Below are 19610 nucleotides of genomic sequence, written 5' to 3'. Positions count from 1 at the left end.
ATATCCTTTGACCATTTATCAATTGGGGAATTACTTGTATTGTTATAAATTTGACTCAATTCTCTGTATATTTTAGAAATGAGTCTTTTGTCAGAGACATAGGTTGTAAAGATTCTTTCCCAATTTCCCACCCCCCTCTTAATCTTGGTTACATTGGCTTTGTTTGTACAGAAATTTTCAATTTCTTGGAGTCAAAATTATCCATTTTACATTTTGTACTGTTCTCTAATTCTTATTTAGTCATAAAGTCTTTCCCTCTCCACAAGTCTGATAGGTGAACTAGTCCTTGTTTTAGGAGACTGCTTACAGTATCAACCTTTATGCCTAGATCATGCACCCATTTACACTTGATTTTGGTATATGGTGTTAGATAATGGTCTATGCCCAGTTTCTGCCATACTATATTCCAGTTTTCCCAGCAGTTTTTGTCAAATAGTGAGTTCTTATCCCAAAAGCCAGGGTCTGGAGGTTTATCAAACAATAGATTACTATAGTCATTGACCTCTGAATCTCGTGTGCTTAATCTATTCCATTGATCCACTCCTCTATTCCCCAGCCAGAACCAAGTAGTTTTGATGACTGATGCTTTATAGTACAGATTGAAATCTGGTAAAGCTAGTCCACCTTCCCTAGCATTTCTTTTCATTAATTCCCTTGATATTCTGGACCGTTTATTCTTCCAAATGAATTTTGTTACTATTTTTTCTAGCTCCATAAAGTACTTTTTTTGGTAAGTTAATTGGTATGGCACTAAATATATAATTTAATTTAGATAAAGTTGTCATTTTTATTATATTAGCTCGACCCAGCCACGAGCATTTGATATTTTTCCAATTAGTTAGATCTCACTTTATTTGTGTGAAAAGTGTTTTGCAGTTATGATCATATAGGTCCTGAGTTTCTTTTGGCAGGTAGATTTGCAAATATTTTATAATGTCTACAGTAACTTTAAATGGGATTTTTCTTTCTATTTCTTGCTGTTGAATTTCATTGGAAATATAGGAATGCCGAGGATTTATGTGGGTTTATTTTATATCCTGCAACTTTGCAAAATTTATTTATTGTCTCAAAGAGTTTTTTACTTGATTCTCTAGGATTCTCTAAGTATATCATCATATCATCTGCAAAGAGTGATAGCTTGGTCTCTTCTTTGCCTAACTTGATTCCTTTGATTTCTTTTTCTTCTCTAATTGCTACTGCTAACATTTCTAGTACCAGATTGAATAAGAGGGGTGATAGTGGACATCCTTGTTACACCCCTGATCTTATGGGAAATGCCTCTAGCTTCTCCCCATTCTATATAACACTTGCTGATGGCTGTAAATAGATGCTACCTATTATTTTAAGGAAGGCTCCATTTATTCCTATACTTTCTAATGTTTTTAATAGGAATAGATGTTGTATTTTTTCAAAAGCCTTTTCTGCAGCTATTGAGATGATCATGTGGTTTCTGATAGTTTTATTGTTGATATGATCAATTATACTGATGGTTTTCCTAATATAAACCATCCTTGCATTCCTGGAATAAATCCTACCTGATCAAAGTATATTATTCTTGAGATAAGTTGCTGTAGACTTTTTGCTAGTATCTTATTTAGAATTTTTGCATCTATATTCACGAGGAAGATTGGTCTATAATTTTCTTTCTCTTTTTTATCTCTTCCTGATTTAGGTATCAGTACCATATTTGTGTCATAAAAAGAATTTGGTATGACTCTTTCTTCACTAATTTTCTCAAATAGTTTGTAGAGTATTGTAATCAATTGTTCTTTAAATGTTTGATAGAATTCACTAGTGAATCGATGTGACCCTGGAGATTTTTTTCCTAGGGAGCTGACTGATGGCTTGTTCAATCTTTTTTTTTTTTTCTGAGATGGGATTATTTAAGTAATTTACTTAATTTTCAGTTAATCTGGGCAACTTGTATGTTTGTAAATATTCATCCATTTCTCTAAGATTGTCAAATTTATGTGCATACAATTGGGAAAAATAATTCCTAATTATTGTTTTGATTTCTTCTTCATTGGAAGTAGATTCACCCTTTTCATTTTTGATACTCATAATTTGGTTTTCTTCTTTCTATTTTTTTATTATATTGACTAAGGGTCTATCAATTTTCTTGTTTTTTTCATAAAACCAGCTCTTGGTTTTATTTAGTTATTCAATAGTTTTCTGAATTTCAGTTTTATTAATCTCTCCTTTTGTCTTCAATATTTCTAATTTAGTATTTAATTGGGGATTTTGAATTTGTTCTTTTTCTAGGTTTTTTAATTACATGCCCAATTCGTTGAGCTCCCTTTTTTCTAATTTAATCATATATGCACTCAGGGATATAAAACTTCCCCTGACAACTGACTTTAATGCATCCCACAGATTTTGGTATGTTGTCTCATTATTATCATTCTCTTGAATGAAATTGCTGATTGTTTCTATAATTTCTTGTTTGACCCACTCATTCTTTAGGATTAAATTGTTCAATTTCCAATTAGTTTTTAGTCTGTCTTTCCCTGGCCCTTTATTGCATATAATTTTTATTGCATCATGATCTGAGAAGGATGCATTTAATATTTCTGCCTTACTGCATAAAATTGTGAGGTTTTTATGCCCTAGAACATGGTCAGGTTTTGAGTATGTGCCATGAACCGCTGAGAAGAAAGTATATTCCTTTTTATCCCCATTCAGTATTCTCCAGAGATCTATCACACCTATCCTCTCTAAAATACTGTTCACCTAAAAAACTTCTTTCTTGTTTATTTTGAGGTTGGATTTATCAAGTTCAGAGAGGGGGAGATTAAGGTCTCCCACTAGTATAGTTTTGCTATCTATTTCTTCCTCTAATTCTTTTACCTTCTCCTCTAGGAATCTGGATACTACACCACTTGGTGCATATATGTTAAGTAGTGATATTGCTTCATTCTTGATGTTGCCTTTTAACAGGATATAGTTTATTCCTTATCTCTTTAATTAGGTCAATTTTTGCTTTTGCTTTATCGGAGATAAGGATTGCTCCTCCTCCTTTTTTTTTTTACTTTAGCTGAGGCATGATATATTTTATTCCAAACTTTTACCTTTACCTTGGGTGTATACCTGTGTTTCAGATGTGTTTCTTGTAATCAGCGTATTTTAGGATTATGATTTCTAATCCATTCTGCTATCCGTCTCCGTTTTATGAGAGTTCATTCCATTCACATTTACGGTTATGATTATTATCTGTTTCTTTCCCCCCATCCTATTCCTGCCCCTGTTAATGTTCATATTTTCCCTCCTGTCTCCCTTCCCCCCTTAGTAGTTTTCCTTTTGACCACTGCCTCCCTCAGTGTTCCTTTTTCAGCCCCTCTCCCTTTTCCTCCCCCTTCCCCTTACTACTTCCCTCCCTACAAACCACTCCCACCCCCCTTTGGTAACCCTTTCTCCCTCCTACTGCCTGTAGGATATTGTTATACTTAATGAAGTATGTTATTTCTTCTTCGCACCAAGAGTGACAGGAACAAATCTCATGCAAAGCTCCTCTCCCTCCCCTCTTTCCCTCTAAAATGATATTTTTTTGCATTTCTTCTCCATAGAGTCCTATGCTTAACTGGTTGTTATTCCCTCCTTGTATCAGAACCAATGAGGAATAAGCTCATATGCTTCCCAACTTCCTCCCTTTTTTTCCTCTGCTATACAGTTTTTATGCCTCTATGAGTGGCATAATTTACTGTTTTCCACTTCAACCATTCCCTTTCTTCCATTGCAGTCCCTTTGTAGCCCTTAACAAGATTTTTTAAAAATCATCATTTTGTGTATTTTATAGTCATACCCTTTACTTTTCTATAACCCGTTTGCTCTTATCAAATAGCAGGGTGTGTGTGTGTGTTCTCCTTGTTTACCTTTCTAAGTCACTGTTGCATCTCATAATAAGTGGTTGAATTTTTCATTGAGTTCTGGCTTTTTTATCAAGAAGGTCTGGAACTCTGTTATATCATTGAATGACCATCTCTTTGCCTGGAAGAATATGCTCAGTTTCTCTGGGTATGTGATCCTTGGTTGTAACCCGAGCTCTTTTGCCTTCTAGAAAATTGTATTCCTCTGCCTCCAATCTTTCAGTGTAGAGACTGCCAAATCCTTTGCAATCCTCACTGTGGACCGTAAATATTTGAATTGGTTGTTTCTGGCCGCTTGAAGTATTTTCTCTTTTATCTGGTAGTTCTTGAGTTTGGCCACAACATTTTGAGGACTTTTCAGTTTGGGATCTCTTTCAGCAGGTGTCTGGTGGATTCTCTTGATTTCTATTTTACCCTCAGGTTCTTGTATCTCAGGGCAGTTTTCCTTAACGAGCTCTTGGAGAATGTTGTCCAGGCTCATTTTTTCATCATAATTTTCTGGTAGGCCTATGATTCTCAGATTATCTCTCCTGGATCTGTTTTCCAGGTCAGTTATTTTTTCTTTGAGGTATTTTACCTCTTTTTCTAATTTTTCATTCTTGTTGTTTTGCTTGACTAATTCTTGGTTCCTCATAGAGTTATTTGTTTCCATTTGGTTAATTCCGGTTTTTAGCAAATCATTTTCCTTGGTTAATTTTTGAAGCTCCTTTTCCATATCATACACTTTTCTTTTTAGAGAGATGTTTTCCTCATTATAATGTTTTTCTAATTCTGCTATTTTCGTTTTTGAGAGAATTATTCATTTTGCCTTCTATCTCTCTCATTTTGTTTTCAAAGTTCCTTTTGATCTCATCTAGGAGATCCTTCTGTGCTTGGGACCCATTCCCTCTTGAAGTTTCAGCTTTGGGTGTGGAGACCACATTGTCTCCCTCTGAGGTTGGTTCCTCCCTCTGAGGATAGTAGGATTCCAGAGTCTTTGTCTTTGTAGTCTGCTTTCTACCCATTTTGAGGCAGGGTCCTAGCCACGCCCTTCCTCTAGGATCTGAAGCCTTTACTGTAGAGGGTTTTGCCCTGGGGCAAGAGTTACTATTTTTTCAGGGTCAGAGGGGAGGGGATTGGGAACAAGCAAGGTTCACTCTGTCATCCTAATCTTTGGAGGTCCTGAAAGGGGCTTTAAAAAAAAAATTTCTGGGCTATGAAGTGGTAGCCCCAGGAGTGTTTGCTGTGCAGGACAGGGGCCCCTGTATTTGCTTCTTACCTTGCTCTTTCCAGTCCCAGCCCTTTGGTGAAAGGGCTGGTAGTGGACCTTGTGGTTGGTGGGAACACTTGCCCTCCAAGTTAATCAGGCCCCTTCCCGACCTTCATCTGCCACGCTGCGCCTTCCTGGCCTGCGTCTTCCAAATAGTTTTAAACTATCTTTCCATAGTCCTTTGTTGCATATGATTTTTATTGCATCATGACATAAGAATGATACATTTAATATCTCTGCCTTTCTGCACTGAATTGTGAGGTTTTTATGCCCTAGTACATGGTCATTGTGTGTGTGTGTGTGTGTGCTCCATGTACCACTGAGAAGAAGGTATATTTCTTTTGAACCCCATTCATATTTGTCTAGAGATCTATCATGCCTAGTCTCTCTGAAATGTTATTTGCCTCCTTAACTTCTTTCTTGTTTATGTGCAATCCTAACTGAAGTTCCACCATATTTGAATTGTTTCTTGATGGCTGCTTGCTGTATTTTTTCCTTGACCTTGTGATTCTGGAATTTGGCTACAATATTTCTTGGATTTTTAAAATCAGGATTTCTTTCAGGAGGAGTCTGGTGAATTCTTTTAATAACTATTTTACCTTCTGATTCTAGAACCTCAAGGCAGTTTTCTTTGACAATCTCTTGGAGGATGTTGTCCAGGCTGCTTTTTTCCTCATGGCTTTCCAGTAGACCAATAATTCTTTAATTATCTCCCCTGGATCTGTTCTCCAGGACAGTTCTTTTTACAGTGAGATATCTTATACTTTCTTCTCATTTTTCAATCTTTATGTTTTGTTTGACTGACTCTTGATGCATCATAAAGTCCTTAACTTCAATTTGACTGATTATAATTTTTAGTGAATTATTTTCCTTGGTTAGTTTTTGAAGCTCCTTTTCATATGTTCAGTTTCCATTTTAGGGAGGTTTTTTCTCCAATTAGATTTTGAACTTCTGGTCCCAGTTCACCAATTGTACTTTTTAAGGATTTGTTTTCTTCAGTGAAAATTTTTTTACAATTTGGTCATTGTAGATTTAAATGTATCTTCTACCTCCCTAATTTGGCTTTTAAAATCTTTCTTGAACTCCTCCAAGAATGCTTTTTTTTTTGGCTTAAGACCAGTTTGTATTTCCTTCTGTGGTCTCAGGTAGCAGTATAGAGTCATGTTGTCCTCTGAATTTGTTTGCTCTAACTCACCTATATACAATAGGACTGCATTGTTCTTGATTTCACAGATTCCTTCTGGCCCATTGTTATTGACTATGTCCTGAATTTTTAGAGTGGATATATGCTTCTGGGGTAGAGAGGTCCTGAACTTCTCAGGCTAGGAGGTAGGGGTTTGGTTTTTAACTTTTTGTGCTATAGCCTTTGGGTGTCTAGACTGAGCCCAAGGCCAGGACTCTCAGTGTTTCCCCTGGGTTACCCTGAGGCTCACAGAATAATGTGGGGAGGAGGGGTGGTCTGGCCACTTCAGGTTTCCACCTCTTTGCCTCTGGGCTACAGCTCAGGCAGGCTCAACAGCTGGTGGCTGGCAGTGCTGGTTTCTGCAAATTCCCCTGGTGGTGCTAAGGCACACCTGGGCTTGTGTTTTAGGGATTGTTTGCTCCATCCCCCTGGGCTTCAGATGCTCTTGCTGGTCAGCTGAGGTGGGACACCTCCAGACCTTCACTTCAGACTCAGTAAAGCTTCAGTTAAGCCCTTCCTCAATGTTTCCCAAACTGGAGGTTTTTTCCACTAATTCAGGATTTTACTTTGGGTGGGACATTTATCTCTGGGTTTTCTGGGTCAGGGAGGGGGAATCAGAGCAGCTGGGGTTTACTCTTCCATCTTGGCTCCTAGAAGATCAGGTAGGTGATTTTTAAACATACAGACTGTTGGCTGGTAGCCCCAGGAGAATCTGCTGTTGCTGCTGTGGGCCCTGAGCTTTCTCTTATCCATCTCTGACTGATTCTCCATCCTGTGGTGATATGGCTACGAATTGCCCTTGGGATGGGTGAGTTTTCTGGCTGGGGTTCCTTCTCACTCTCCTGTAGTCTGCTCTCAGGTCTGCACTGTTGCAGCCCCTGTATGTTTCACATTCCCCCTGCCCAGACCTAAGTGGGCACTTTCCTGGGCTAGGTATCTGCCACACTCTGTCTCCCAATGGTTTCAGTTACTCTAAAATCCATTTGGATTCGCTTTTTAAAGTTTAGTGATGGAATTCATGGAGGAGCTTAGCAAAGTTATTGCTTCCTTTCTCCCATCAAATCAGCTTTCCATTTCTTTGTGAAAAAGACAGAATGACACTTATTCCTCTGGTGACTTTCAGAACATTCATATGTATCCCTTATTTTGAATGGTCTAAAAGTTTGGGTTCTTCCCCCTTTTCTTCCTCCCATCCCCCACCACACTTTGCAAGAATAGGAGCAACAGCTATCTTTTTTTTTTTTTAAGCAATCGGGGTTAAATAACTTGCTGAAGGTTACACGGCCAGTTATTTCTGGGTGTGGTGCTGAGTGTATGAGCCCGGGATTTGATCTCCAGGTCGTCCCAACACTGGAGCCGGTGCTCTTACTCGCTGAGCCACCTGGCCACCCCTAAGCAATTGGGGTTAAGTAACTTGCTCAAGGTTACAAGGCCAGGTGTTTCTGGGTGGGTGCTAAGTGTCTGAGCCCGGGATTTGATCTCCAGGTCTTCTCAACACTGGAGCCGGTGCTTTTACTCGCTGTGCTACCTGGCCGCCCCAGCAACAGCCCTTTTTTTGTACTTAAGATTGGCCTTGTTAGTAGTTAGGAGCAACCTGGGTCCCTTTTAAAGAATCATCGAGTCCAGAAATTGCATTAAAAAGTTCTGCTTATGTTGCTGCTGTCTGTAGTTTACTGTCCTGTTAATCTGCTCCAGTGTTCTTCTTCCTTTGAGTACAATTAAAACCACCCAAACTGTCATTCTTTTGTACCTTTTCTAAAATCTCCAATAACTCTTAAGGATTTTTTTAATGAGTCAATGCTGACTGGAATTTGGGTATCTCCCAGTTAGAGACCCTGCTTTTATAAAAATAACTTGGGTTTTTGTTTTGTTGTTTTGTTTTTAGTGTGTGAGTATTTGCATGATTTTTCCTGCTTTGAAGTCAATTTAAAATGCATGAGTTATAAATACAAAGGACTGATCAGCCTACTAAAAAATTAAGAACCCAGAGAGATACTTTTCAGAAAAAGACTGTAGATTTCAGGTCTTGAGGTTGCCATAGAGTGATTTTAAAAAATCTGGATAAATGACTAAAACTGTTACAGGCATCTTTGTTTGTATTTATTACTTGATATAATAAAGCTTATTTTCATTAACAACTTGTATAAAAATTTTCTGGGGACTGATTCATTTAGAAATTCCTCTCTCCCCCTTCCTCCTTCCCTTCCTCCCTCTCTCTCCCTCCCTGCCTCTCTGCCTCTCTCTCTCTGTCTCTCCCTCCTCCTCTCTCTCTCTCTCTCTCTCTCTCTCTCTGTCTCTCTCTCTGTGTCCCTGTCTCTGTCTCTCTGTCTGTCTGTCTGTCTCAGTATACTTCAGTCAGTATTCAGACACCATAAGTACTTTCTCTGGGGATGGATAGTGTTTTTAATCATAACTCCCTTCGGAGTTGTCTTGGATCATTATATTACTGGGAATAACTAAGTCATTCACAGCTGATCATGAGACAATATTGCTGTTTCTTTGTACACAATACATTTCACTCTGCATCAGCCCATACAAGTCTTTCCAGGTTTTTCTGAGAGCATCCTGCTCATCATTAGAAAATATTATTTCATTTACATTTAAATAAATAACTTCTATGTCCCATGCATTATTATACCCATGGGGATATAAATAATATAAATTATATAAATATAAATTTATATTATAAATAATATAAAGAAAAAAATAGTCATTGTCAAAAAGGAGCTTACATAATGGTAGAAGAGGAAGGTTGCATTGTGGACACAGCTGCTTGAAGAGAAAAAGCAAAAAGAAACTTGGGGGGGGAGGGGGAAGAAAGCTGAGGAGATAAGTAAGGGCTTTGTGTTGGAGGCAGCTGGTGAGCTGATCATTAATGGAAGGGGGAGATTCCAAAGAGGTAGAGATGAGGAGGGAGTGCATTCCAGGCAGGCATGGGAGAGCCTATTCAGGAGCACTGATGTAGGGAAAACGATGGTTATATACAAGGAACTCATGGGCACTGGCATTCATATATTGCTACTTTTTTGCTACCCTCCGAGCTCTGTTAGGTTGACTGATAAACTTCTGAATAACTGAAAGCAAGCTCAGTTGATAATAACATAAATGAAGCTGACGTTTATAGAGCACTTTAAAAAGTTTGAATAGAGCATTGCAGACCTTCTCTAATTGAATTGTTCACCAAAACAACTTTGTGAGGTTAAAAGCTATGGTTATCCCTTTTTCACAGAAGAGGACACTTCTGTAGACAGAAGTTGTGTGCTTTTCCCATCGGACACTTGGTCTGTCTCTGAGGCTGACTTTGAACTTTGAGATTCATGAGCCCAGTTCCAGCACTTTGCTCTGCAATCTATCTGCCAAGCTGTTCTAATACAGATAGACAATAATAGATTGTATATGACTTCACAACTTCAGTTATCCCTTCTCTGAACTGGCATCATAGATTAGGACCCTAGGTTGTCTGAGAAATTTCTGTAGAAGAACATGATGACACAAGGGAAAATAATCAAAGGACAACATGGCCCCTAACCAATCCAAAATGGATTCCCTCTCATTGGAGAGCTTTTTTTTCATTAAATTTTATTTCTTCTAATTAGCAAAAATCCATTTCTTTCAAAGGATCCTGAATTTTGGTCTTCCTGATCTGGATACCCTCTAGCTTATAAATGCCATTCCTCAAATATGCCCAAAACTGAACAAAATGTTGCAGCTATGATTTGATCAGGCCAGAATACAGTAAGCCTCATCCCCTATTTCTGTGCCTTTGTCCTGGCTATCCCTTACACCTAGAATGTGCTTCTGCCTCAACTTCACCTCTCATAACTCCTGATCCTTCAAGGTTCAGTTCATATATCAGCTTCTACAAGGGTCCCTCCCTGTGGTAGACTACTCAGAAAGCATTCCTTATCCTATCAGATACCCCTCTGCTCAACACACACACACACACACACACACACACACACACACACACACACATACCATTTGCCTCAGAAGCATGTCAGGATCCTTAACTGCTCCCTGAGTCCAGTGATTCCAGAGAGAACAATAGCTAGGAAGGCTCTTCTCTTGTTGGGCTGAGTACTAATGACTTCAGCCTCCTCCTAAAACTCTCAAGCTCCTGGACACTTGGTTGCATGGACTCTGGGACATTGATTAGTAAGTAACTGGCTACACCATTTACCTCTCCTCCCTGGACTTTGCTGGGGTCCGTTGTGAACACTCAGGACAAGCTCAGAACCTGTGGGAGGAAATCTTCCAGGCAGGAAGCCAAACAAAACTTCTCTTTGTCATTGTGCGTTTCTTTTCTTTTTAAATAAACCCTGATGCTTTTGATGCCTCTGGAGCAGCATATTCCATTGTTTGGGTCACCTTGTACACTCTAGGTTTTCCATCACCAGCCAGGTTCAATAGAATGTTCTGCACATAGTAGGCATTTACTGCTCATTGATGAGCATCTCAGAAAAGCATCTGAATATGGCAGCCAGCTGTATTTCCTAATAATGTCAAATATAGATGATTGGAGACAAGAAGACGAAGATTATCAAGGGGGAAGAGAACATGTTTGCTGAACAAGACACTGGATGTGAAATAGAAATTGTTATATAATACATGAAACATGTGAGATATTTGCCCACCATACCTCCACACTCAGACACACATTAACCCGCAGTCTTTTTCTTTGGCCATTTTAAATAAAAAATAACAACGCTGAACACACACATAGGCAGACACACACACACGCACACACAAGCACAAACCCACTCTTCTTTGGCTGCAAAGAATTCTCTTTTTTTATCTTATTAACTTTGTCAATTATTCTATCCAGGGAGATTCTTTATTTTTTCAGAAATGATGAATGGAAGGAGAATCAGAAATGTAAAACCCCAAACAAGGCCTGGCTTTTCTCTGAGCCCCAGTAGTGCATTACCTTAGAGGAGACAATTTAGCCGCCTACAAGAAATGTTTAAAATTAGGCCCTCCCACCTATTCCCCTGCTGGTTAGAAGCAAAGGAGGGGAATGGAATTTAATCACAAAACCCCAGGACTCTGCTTCTTTCACACAAATGTCTGTGCCCAACCACAAGCCCTAGGATACCATCCTTTTCTTCTTTATTTGGTTCCACTTACTAAGTAACAACAATTAGCCTAGGCACAGTGAAATATGTGTCTGAACAGTGGGAACCATGATCTGAAAAGGTTTTAGGTTTATTTAAGTCCAAAAAAGTGAGAGAAACATGCTCACCTAAAGAAGCCAAAGGCAGACAGTATACTCAGAAGTGGAAATCTCCCAGGAAATGATATGGAAAAACCAAATCAAAACAAATCCTGCTGGAAATAGAATATTTTTTCCAACTCAGGGAAATACTTCTCCATTCTAGAGAACAATCTGGAACTATGCTCAAAGGGATATAAAAAAAATGCAAAACCTTTGACATTGCAATAACACTTCTAGGGTTGTATCCCAAAGAGATCATACAAGTGGGAAAAAGACCCATATGTACCAAAATATTTGTAGCAGGTCTTGTGTAGTGGCAAGGAATTGGAAATCAAGGGGATGCCCATCATTTGTGGAATGGCTAAACAAGTCATAGTATATGAATATAACGGAATACTGTTGTTCTATAAGAAATGAGGAGCAGATGGACTTCATAATAACTCGGAGAGACTTAGATAAATTGATGCTGAGTTAGGGGGGCAGAACCAGGAGAACTTTATCTGTGAGGCCTATCTTTGATAGACTGGGCTCCTCTCAGCAATGCAAGTGTATACGACAACTCCAAAAGACTCATGCTGGAGCGGGCTATGCACATCCAGAGAAAGAACTACAGAGTCTGAATGCAGATGGAAGCAAGCTACCTGCTCTCTTTTTCATTTGCTTTGTTTTCATGTATTTGTCTTCCTCATTATTCATTCCATTGGTGGTGATTCTTTTTTTTACAGTTTTACTAATATGTAATGTGAAGGTATATGTAGAAGCTATATTGGATTGCATGTCCCCATGGTGGGGGGAGAGAAAATGCATACTCAGAGCTGGTGGTATTGAATATTGTAAACTGATAGAAAATATCTTTTTAATGTGCAGGTGAGTTAGAGGACTAGATGGAGGCTAGCACTTTTTCTGGTGCTTGAAGACTGGGACAAAATGCTAACAGTGCCATACGAACTCACATGGAAGGATGTTATCATTTTTGGCAGATAATACCCTCACAGACATAATCTAGCTACAAGCAGACCAAGAGATTTACAGTATTGATTTTGTTGCATTGTACAGTATACTAAGGAATTTTGAATCATTAAATGAGCTATATAATTTGCCCCGAATTCAAAGGATGACCCAAAAAGTCAAGGAAAGCCCATTATCCTCTCTTGGCCCACCGCAACTAGAAACAACATATCTCAGGCTTTTCCCATTTCCTACCCCATCGCTGTGTTTGTTTCATTGTATAGCCAGACAGATGATGCAACTAGTTCAAGATGACTGTTTAAAAAGAAATAATATAGTAATGCAAGTGGTAAAAGAACTCTCCTATTTCCCACATGCACAGATGATCAATGGGAAGAATGGGTATTTCTAGAGACATGTTTAAAGAGGAAAGTCCGTGAGGAAAACATGTGGTCAGGGCTACACTCTCCACTACTAGCAAGTAGAAGTAAGGTAGGAATTAAAAATAGGAAAAGGGTGAGAAGGATAGTGAGGAAAATAGGAAGATGGAATATCAAAAAGTAATTATAGCTTAGAATGTGAATGGAATTAATTTTCATTTAAAATAGAAATTGATCAATTAAAAATGTGAATTCAACAATATATTGCTTTCAGGAAATGCTATGAAATGAAATGTACATGCAAACTCAAAATAAAGGCAAGCAGCAGAATTTGTTATGTAAAAATGCTGGGATACACATGTACAGAAATATTTTATAGCAGCTCTTTTTGTGGTGGTGTGATAGAAATGGAATATAAAGATTCCCCTGTATCACAGGTGGTCAAGAACTGGAAATTGAGGATATGCCCATCAATTGGGGAATGATTGAGCAAGTTGTGGTATACTAATGTAGTGGAATACTACTGTGCTATAAGAAATGATTAGCAGGCAGACTTCAGAAAAACTTGGAAAGACTTAGATGAACTGAAGCTGAGTGAAGTGAGCAGAACCAGTAGAACATTGTAGACAGTAACAGCCACAGTATATAATGACTGACTTTGATAGACTTATCACTTTTCATCAATGCAAGGAACTTAAATGACTCCAGAGGACTCATGATGGAAAATGCCATCCACATCCAGAGAAAAAACTATAGAGTCTGGATGCAGAGCAAAGCAAACTATTTTCTTTTTTTTTTCTTTCTCACAGTTCCTCACATTCTAATTCTTCTATACAACATAAGTAATGGGAAAATATGTTTAATAGGAATGCATGTGTGGAGCCTATATCAGATTTCATGCCATCTTGGGCAGGGGGGAAAGGTGGGAATTGTATAAAATTTAAAACTTATGGAAGTGAATGTTGAAAACTAAAAACAAATAAATTTTTATAAAACCAGAGCTAGTAATTGTGATCTTAAAGTTAAAGCTAAAATCAGATTTTATTAAAAGGGAAAAATAGGGAAACTACATTGTTTCAGTGATATTAATCAATAGTTTTAGAACATATAAAATGACTATAAAAAGGGAAAAAGGAAGGTATACCTGCCAAAACAGACACTGGAACTCTACAAATATAAACACAAAACACCTTTCATACAAACAAAGTCAGATTTAAATAATTGAAGTAACATTTATTGCGTGGGTGGGTAAAGCTGATATATAAAAATGACAATTTTACCTAAGTAATCTATTTATGTAATGCCATCCTAATTAAATTACTAAAAATATCTTACTGAGTCAGAAAATATACTAACAGATTTCATTTGGAAGAGCAGAGGGTCAGGAACTTTAAGGAAGCTGGGGGTGGGAGTGAATATGAAGTAACTAGATTCATTAGTATCAGACCTTAAACCATGTTATAAAGTTAGAGCAGGGTTGAAGTGTAAAATAGATCATTTGGATTATTTTAAATTAATTTTTTCTGTGGAAATAAAACCTATGTAGTCAAGAATAGAGGGGATGAAAGAAAATTGGGGGAGGGGAGTCTTGTAGACAATTTCCCAGATAGAATGGGATTGGGTCAGAATATTGTTGTGGTGTAGGAAATGATGAACTGGTGGATTTAGAAAAATATGGAAAGACTTGGCCTTATACAGGAAGATGCTATCTGCTTTCAGAGAAACATGACAAGTGGAAATAAGCATAATCTGGTCTTACATATGTGTGTTTGATTATACATGTATATATGTAACTTTTGAATTTCTGTGCATATGTGTACACATATGTACTCATGTATGCTTACATGTATGTACACAATACACTTACACATGTAATATAAATGTATCCATGATTAATTCTAGCCTTTTTGGGTGGGGGAGATAAAGTAAAAATGTCCAGCAGAAGACAAAAGAAGAGGTACAAGGAAGCAAAGAAAAGATGGACAGCTTTGAAAACAATGGGTAAATTCATTATTTACATTTTCTTGAAATTAATTTTATTTACTTTATATTGCATCCTCTCTTACATTCTGTTGTGTACACTACAATGTATTTTAAAAATGTCTTTTTTTATTTACACTTAAAACAAATTAAAAGGTTTGGTTTTCTGCCCTAAATTAAATTCCGTGAATTTCTGGCTAATTCCTGACTTTTATATTTTTCAGGTAAAAACAGGATGAAGGAAATGCTTAGGTAAACAAGGGAGAAAGAAAAATCACAAGATCTGTTGCTTGACAAGCACAGAGGAGGAAAGTTTTAAAAAATCCCCACAGCCCTTGAATGGGAGGTTTCTAACTAAAGCTTCTTTGAGGCTTCTGCTGCATGATACCCAGAGCAGCCCAATAGGTCAAATTGGATCTCTTCCTTCTCAGTCACAGTTCAGTCCTCTTTTCAGGTTCTCTTTCAGTTTCCTGCCTCTGTGCCATGGATCTTTTCCAGTTTATCTCATTAGTTCTCAGAAAGGAAAGAGGACCTATATATCTCCAATGATGCAGCTACCAATATAAGGTTGTTTCCATTTCTTAGTCTGCCCTCTTATAGACTTTGCTTCTTTAATTAATAACTAAGAGATGTAACTAGATCACATCACCCAGCTAAGAGATCCCAAGAGACAACCCTGCTCTCCAATCCCACTGAATTTAAAACTACCAACTTCAGGCCAGACAGCTCTTAAACCCCTGTTACAATATGGCCCTAGTTTAGTTCTCTCTGGTAGAGCTCTCTACGGCCATTCATCTGAAAAATTAGAAAAAAAAAAAACGAGGCCCCCAAATTTAAATACTTTATCCACACGGACAAGAAGAGTAAGAAGTTACCTCTGATTTCAGTCTGTACACTTTCCAATGTACCAGGACATGGGCATAGAGCAGATACATGTCCACAACGTGTATGTGAAAGGGCAAGATTCATAGGATCCATGTGTCCAGGATAAAGCACAGGGCAAGGGATGGGTCAATCCTAGGATACTTCATGGACACCAGTGTATTATGGCAATACCATTATCATTGCAATGATTGGTTGTTGTACTAACTGGGTGTTATGACATGTTTCTGTTACCCTCCTCTCTCCCTCTCCTCTGGGCTGCAGGTGAAGTGGTACCTACCACCACCACCACCACCACCACCACCACCACCCTCCCAGAGAAGGGAGTGGTCTTGGCCATGTTATGCTTAGCTTATCTCCAACTCCATGGTTAGACGTCAAATGGCTTCACATGTTATTAGATAGTCTGGACTGTCACATATCAAGGCAAAAGACTGGCAAAATATTCTTAGCTTTGTTCACTGTGTAATTAGAGGGAGGTATCGCTTCCCAGAGTTTTGCAACAGGTAAAGCTTTTAGACTCAGCACGTTTGACTCCATTTTGTGGCTATAAAAATGTAATTCAAGTGACCTCCCTCTTCACATCCAGATCTTAGAAATCCTTAATTTCAATTGAAACAGGAATCAAGTACTATGACTTACATAAGACCTTTGATGACCTCTCTTCTTCACTCAGATTACTAAGCTTTAATCCATTCTAAGAATTTTTAGGCACATATTTTCAATTCTCTATTTAATATCCCATTTTCCCCAAATATATATGCTGTTTTTAACATTAATTTCTTAAAACTTTGACTTCTGTAATTTAATTTTAAAAAGTGCATTCTGGGGGGCCAGGTGGCACAGTGAGTAAAGCGCCAGCCTCAGAGTCAGGAGGGCCTGAGTTTGGTTCCAGCCTCGGACACTTACACACACACACACACACACACACACACACACACTAGTTGTGTACCCTTGGGCAAGTTACTTAACCCCGATTGCTCTCCAAAAGGCAAAAAAAATGCATTCTGAATTTCCTTCCTTCCTCCCTCTTCTCCCCAAAACTTTTTTTTTTTGTAACTCCCAAAAGTTTTCTAATTATTGGGGAAATTAAAAGGAATATACATAGACAAAAGGCATGGGTGTGAGTTCAAAGGATGGTGTGATTATCTATACAATAAAACAAAGGGGAGGTAGAATCACAATGGCAGAGTAGAAACAGGATTTCCTTGAGGCTCCAGCTTCCACCTCCTACAATTTATGTTAAAAAAAATGCCTCTAGAAAAATTTTAGAGCTACAGAATCCACAAAATGACAGAGAGAAGTTCACTCCCACTGAGGAAAGTGCAGCAGGCTGGCAGCAAGCAGCTATAGCAGAACTTTGGGAGCGTAGCAAAGCCCTGGGTGAGCCTGATGTTTTAGCCTCAAGGAACCCTGACCAGCCACCTCCTGGAGGGACTTCAGATCACCAGCACCTGTGGCGGTTTCCAGAATTATCAACCCATAGATGCTAAGGAAAAAATAAGAAGACAGTACAGTCTGGTCTTTGGGCCCTGGGAATTTGGGAGTGTGGTTCTGCTTTTACCCCCAGGGTGAGAAGAAGCTAAGGCTTCACAGCTTTGCAGCTACCCACCACATAGCTGCTTCAGAACTTCAAGTATGCAGGTTGTAGTGGGACCAAGTGACTGGTCTTAGGGGTAATCACTCTTGCTTTAATCTTCTTGGATATGGATTGCTGTCTAGGGTGGAGGTCATGGGGTGTGTGAGTAGTCTTCCAGACTATGTGGAGGCTTCAAAGAGGGCACCCAACTAATACCTCCAGAAGCTGGAAAACACCAGAATTTGGGATAAAACTCCCCTTTTTGGAAGGAGAGTTCTACTGTGGCAAAAAGCTCAAAAGTCAAGCAATTGAGTGGCAACATGAGAAAGCAAAGGAAGCAAAGCAAACAGAGGAATCCAACATTAGAATCCTATTTTGGGGACAAAAAGGGATCAAAGCATGAAACAGGAGGAAGGCAATGAAGTCAGAACTCCTGCATGAAAAACTTCCAAGAAAAATATGAGGTGGCTACAGGCCATAGGAGGAGCTTAAAAAGCATTTTGAAAACCAAATAAGAGAAGTGGAGGAAAAATTGGGAAGAGAAATGAGAACCATACAAGAAAATTATGAAATGAGAGTAAACAACCCAACTGAAGAAAATAACAACTTAAAAAGAGACTAACCCAGATGGCAAAAGAGGCTCAAAAAGCCATCAAGGAGAAGAATTCCTTAAAAAGCTGAATTTGCCAGATGGAAAAAGAATCTCAACAGCTCACTGAAGAGAATCATTCCTTCAAAATTAGATTGGAGCAAATGGAAGCTAGTGATTTTTGAGAAATCAAGATACTATTAAACAGATTCAAACACATAAAAGAAAAATAGAAAGCAATGTGAAATATCTCATTGGAAAAACCACTGACTTGGAAAATAGATCCAGGAGAGATAATTTAAAAATAATTGGACCACCTGAAATCCATGATCAAAAAAATGTATCTAGAAATCATAATTCAAGAAATTCTCAAGGAAAATTGCCCTGATGTTTTAGAACCAGAGGGCAAATTAGAGCTCGAAAGAATCCACTGATCACCTCCTGAAAAAGATCCCCAAAAGAAAACTCCTAGGAATATTATAGCCAGTTTCCAGGGTTCCCAGATAAAGGAGAAAATATTACAAGCAATCAGGAAGAAACAATTTCGATATTGTGGAAACACAGTCAGGAAAACAAAGGATCTGGCAGCTTCCACACCAAGGGATTGAAGGGCTTGCAATATGATATTCTGGAGGTCAAAGTAGCTGCTGTTAAAACCAAGAATCATTTACCCAACAAAACTGAGTATCATGGTTCATGGGAAATATGGTAATTCAATGCAATTGAGGACTTTCAAGCACTCTTTATGAAGAAACCAGAGTTGAATAGAAAATTTGACATTCAGATAAATGAAGCAAGAGAAACATGAGAAGGCAAACAGGGAAAAGAAATCATAAAGAACTCATCAAAGTTGAACTATTTACATCCCTACATGGAAAAATGATAATTATAACTTGTAAAACATTTTTTCAGTATGAGAAAAATTGAAAGGAATACACACACATATCTATCTATCCATCCATCCATATATATATATATATATATATATATATATATATATGTCTATATAGGAGGGTAAATAGGCATATGAATACATATGTGAGTGTGGGTATATATGTGTACAGGTATACATAGACAGAGGGCACAGGACCATTTGGAGAGAAAAGAATGATACTTAAAAGGTGAAATTAAATGCTGAGAAAGGTATATAATGAGAGGAGATGGAGAGAGATAGAATGGTGTAAATTATCTCATATAGAAGAGGCAAAGTAAAACTATTACAATAGAAGGGAAAAACAGGAAGGCAAAAGGGAATGAGTCAAATTTATTCTCATTGAAATTGGCTTAGGGATGGAATGACATACACACTCAATAAGGTATCTAACTCTACAGGAGAGTAGAGGGTGTGGGGAAGAGAGGGGGGATAATTGAAAGGAGGGAAGGCTGGGGTGGTGGGAAGTTGCTAGAACCACTTTTGAAAAGGGACAGTATCAAAGTAGAGAATGGAACAAGTGGGGGGGTGGGATAGAATGGAGGGAAATATATTCAGTCTTTCACAATACATCCACTATGGAAATGTTTTGCATAGCTACACATGAACAAGTTATATTGAATTGCTTATCTTCCCAGGGAGTGTGGGTGACAAGGGACAAATGGAAAGAATATGGAATTTAATATTTAAAATCAAATGTTTAATATATATATATGTATATATGCATATATATACATATTATTGTGATTATTATTATTATTATTTTACACGTAAGTAGGAAATGAGATAAACAGGCACTGAGCATAGAGAT

Source organism: Petaurus breviceps, unplaced genomic scaffold, assembly GCF_028583685.1.
Source record: "Petaurus breviceps papuanus isolate PSGF00001 unplaced genomic scaffold, PetGlider_PUasm1.0 218, whole genome shotgun sequence".
NCBI classification, from domain to species: domain Eukaryota; kingdom Metazoa; phylum Chordata; class Mammalia; order Diprotodontia; family Petauridae; genus Petaurus; species Petaurus breviceps.
This window is presented reverse-complemented; position numbering follows the sequence as displayed.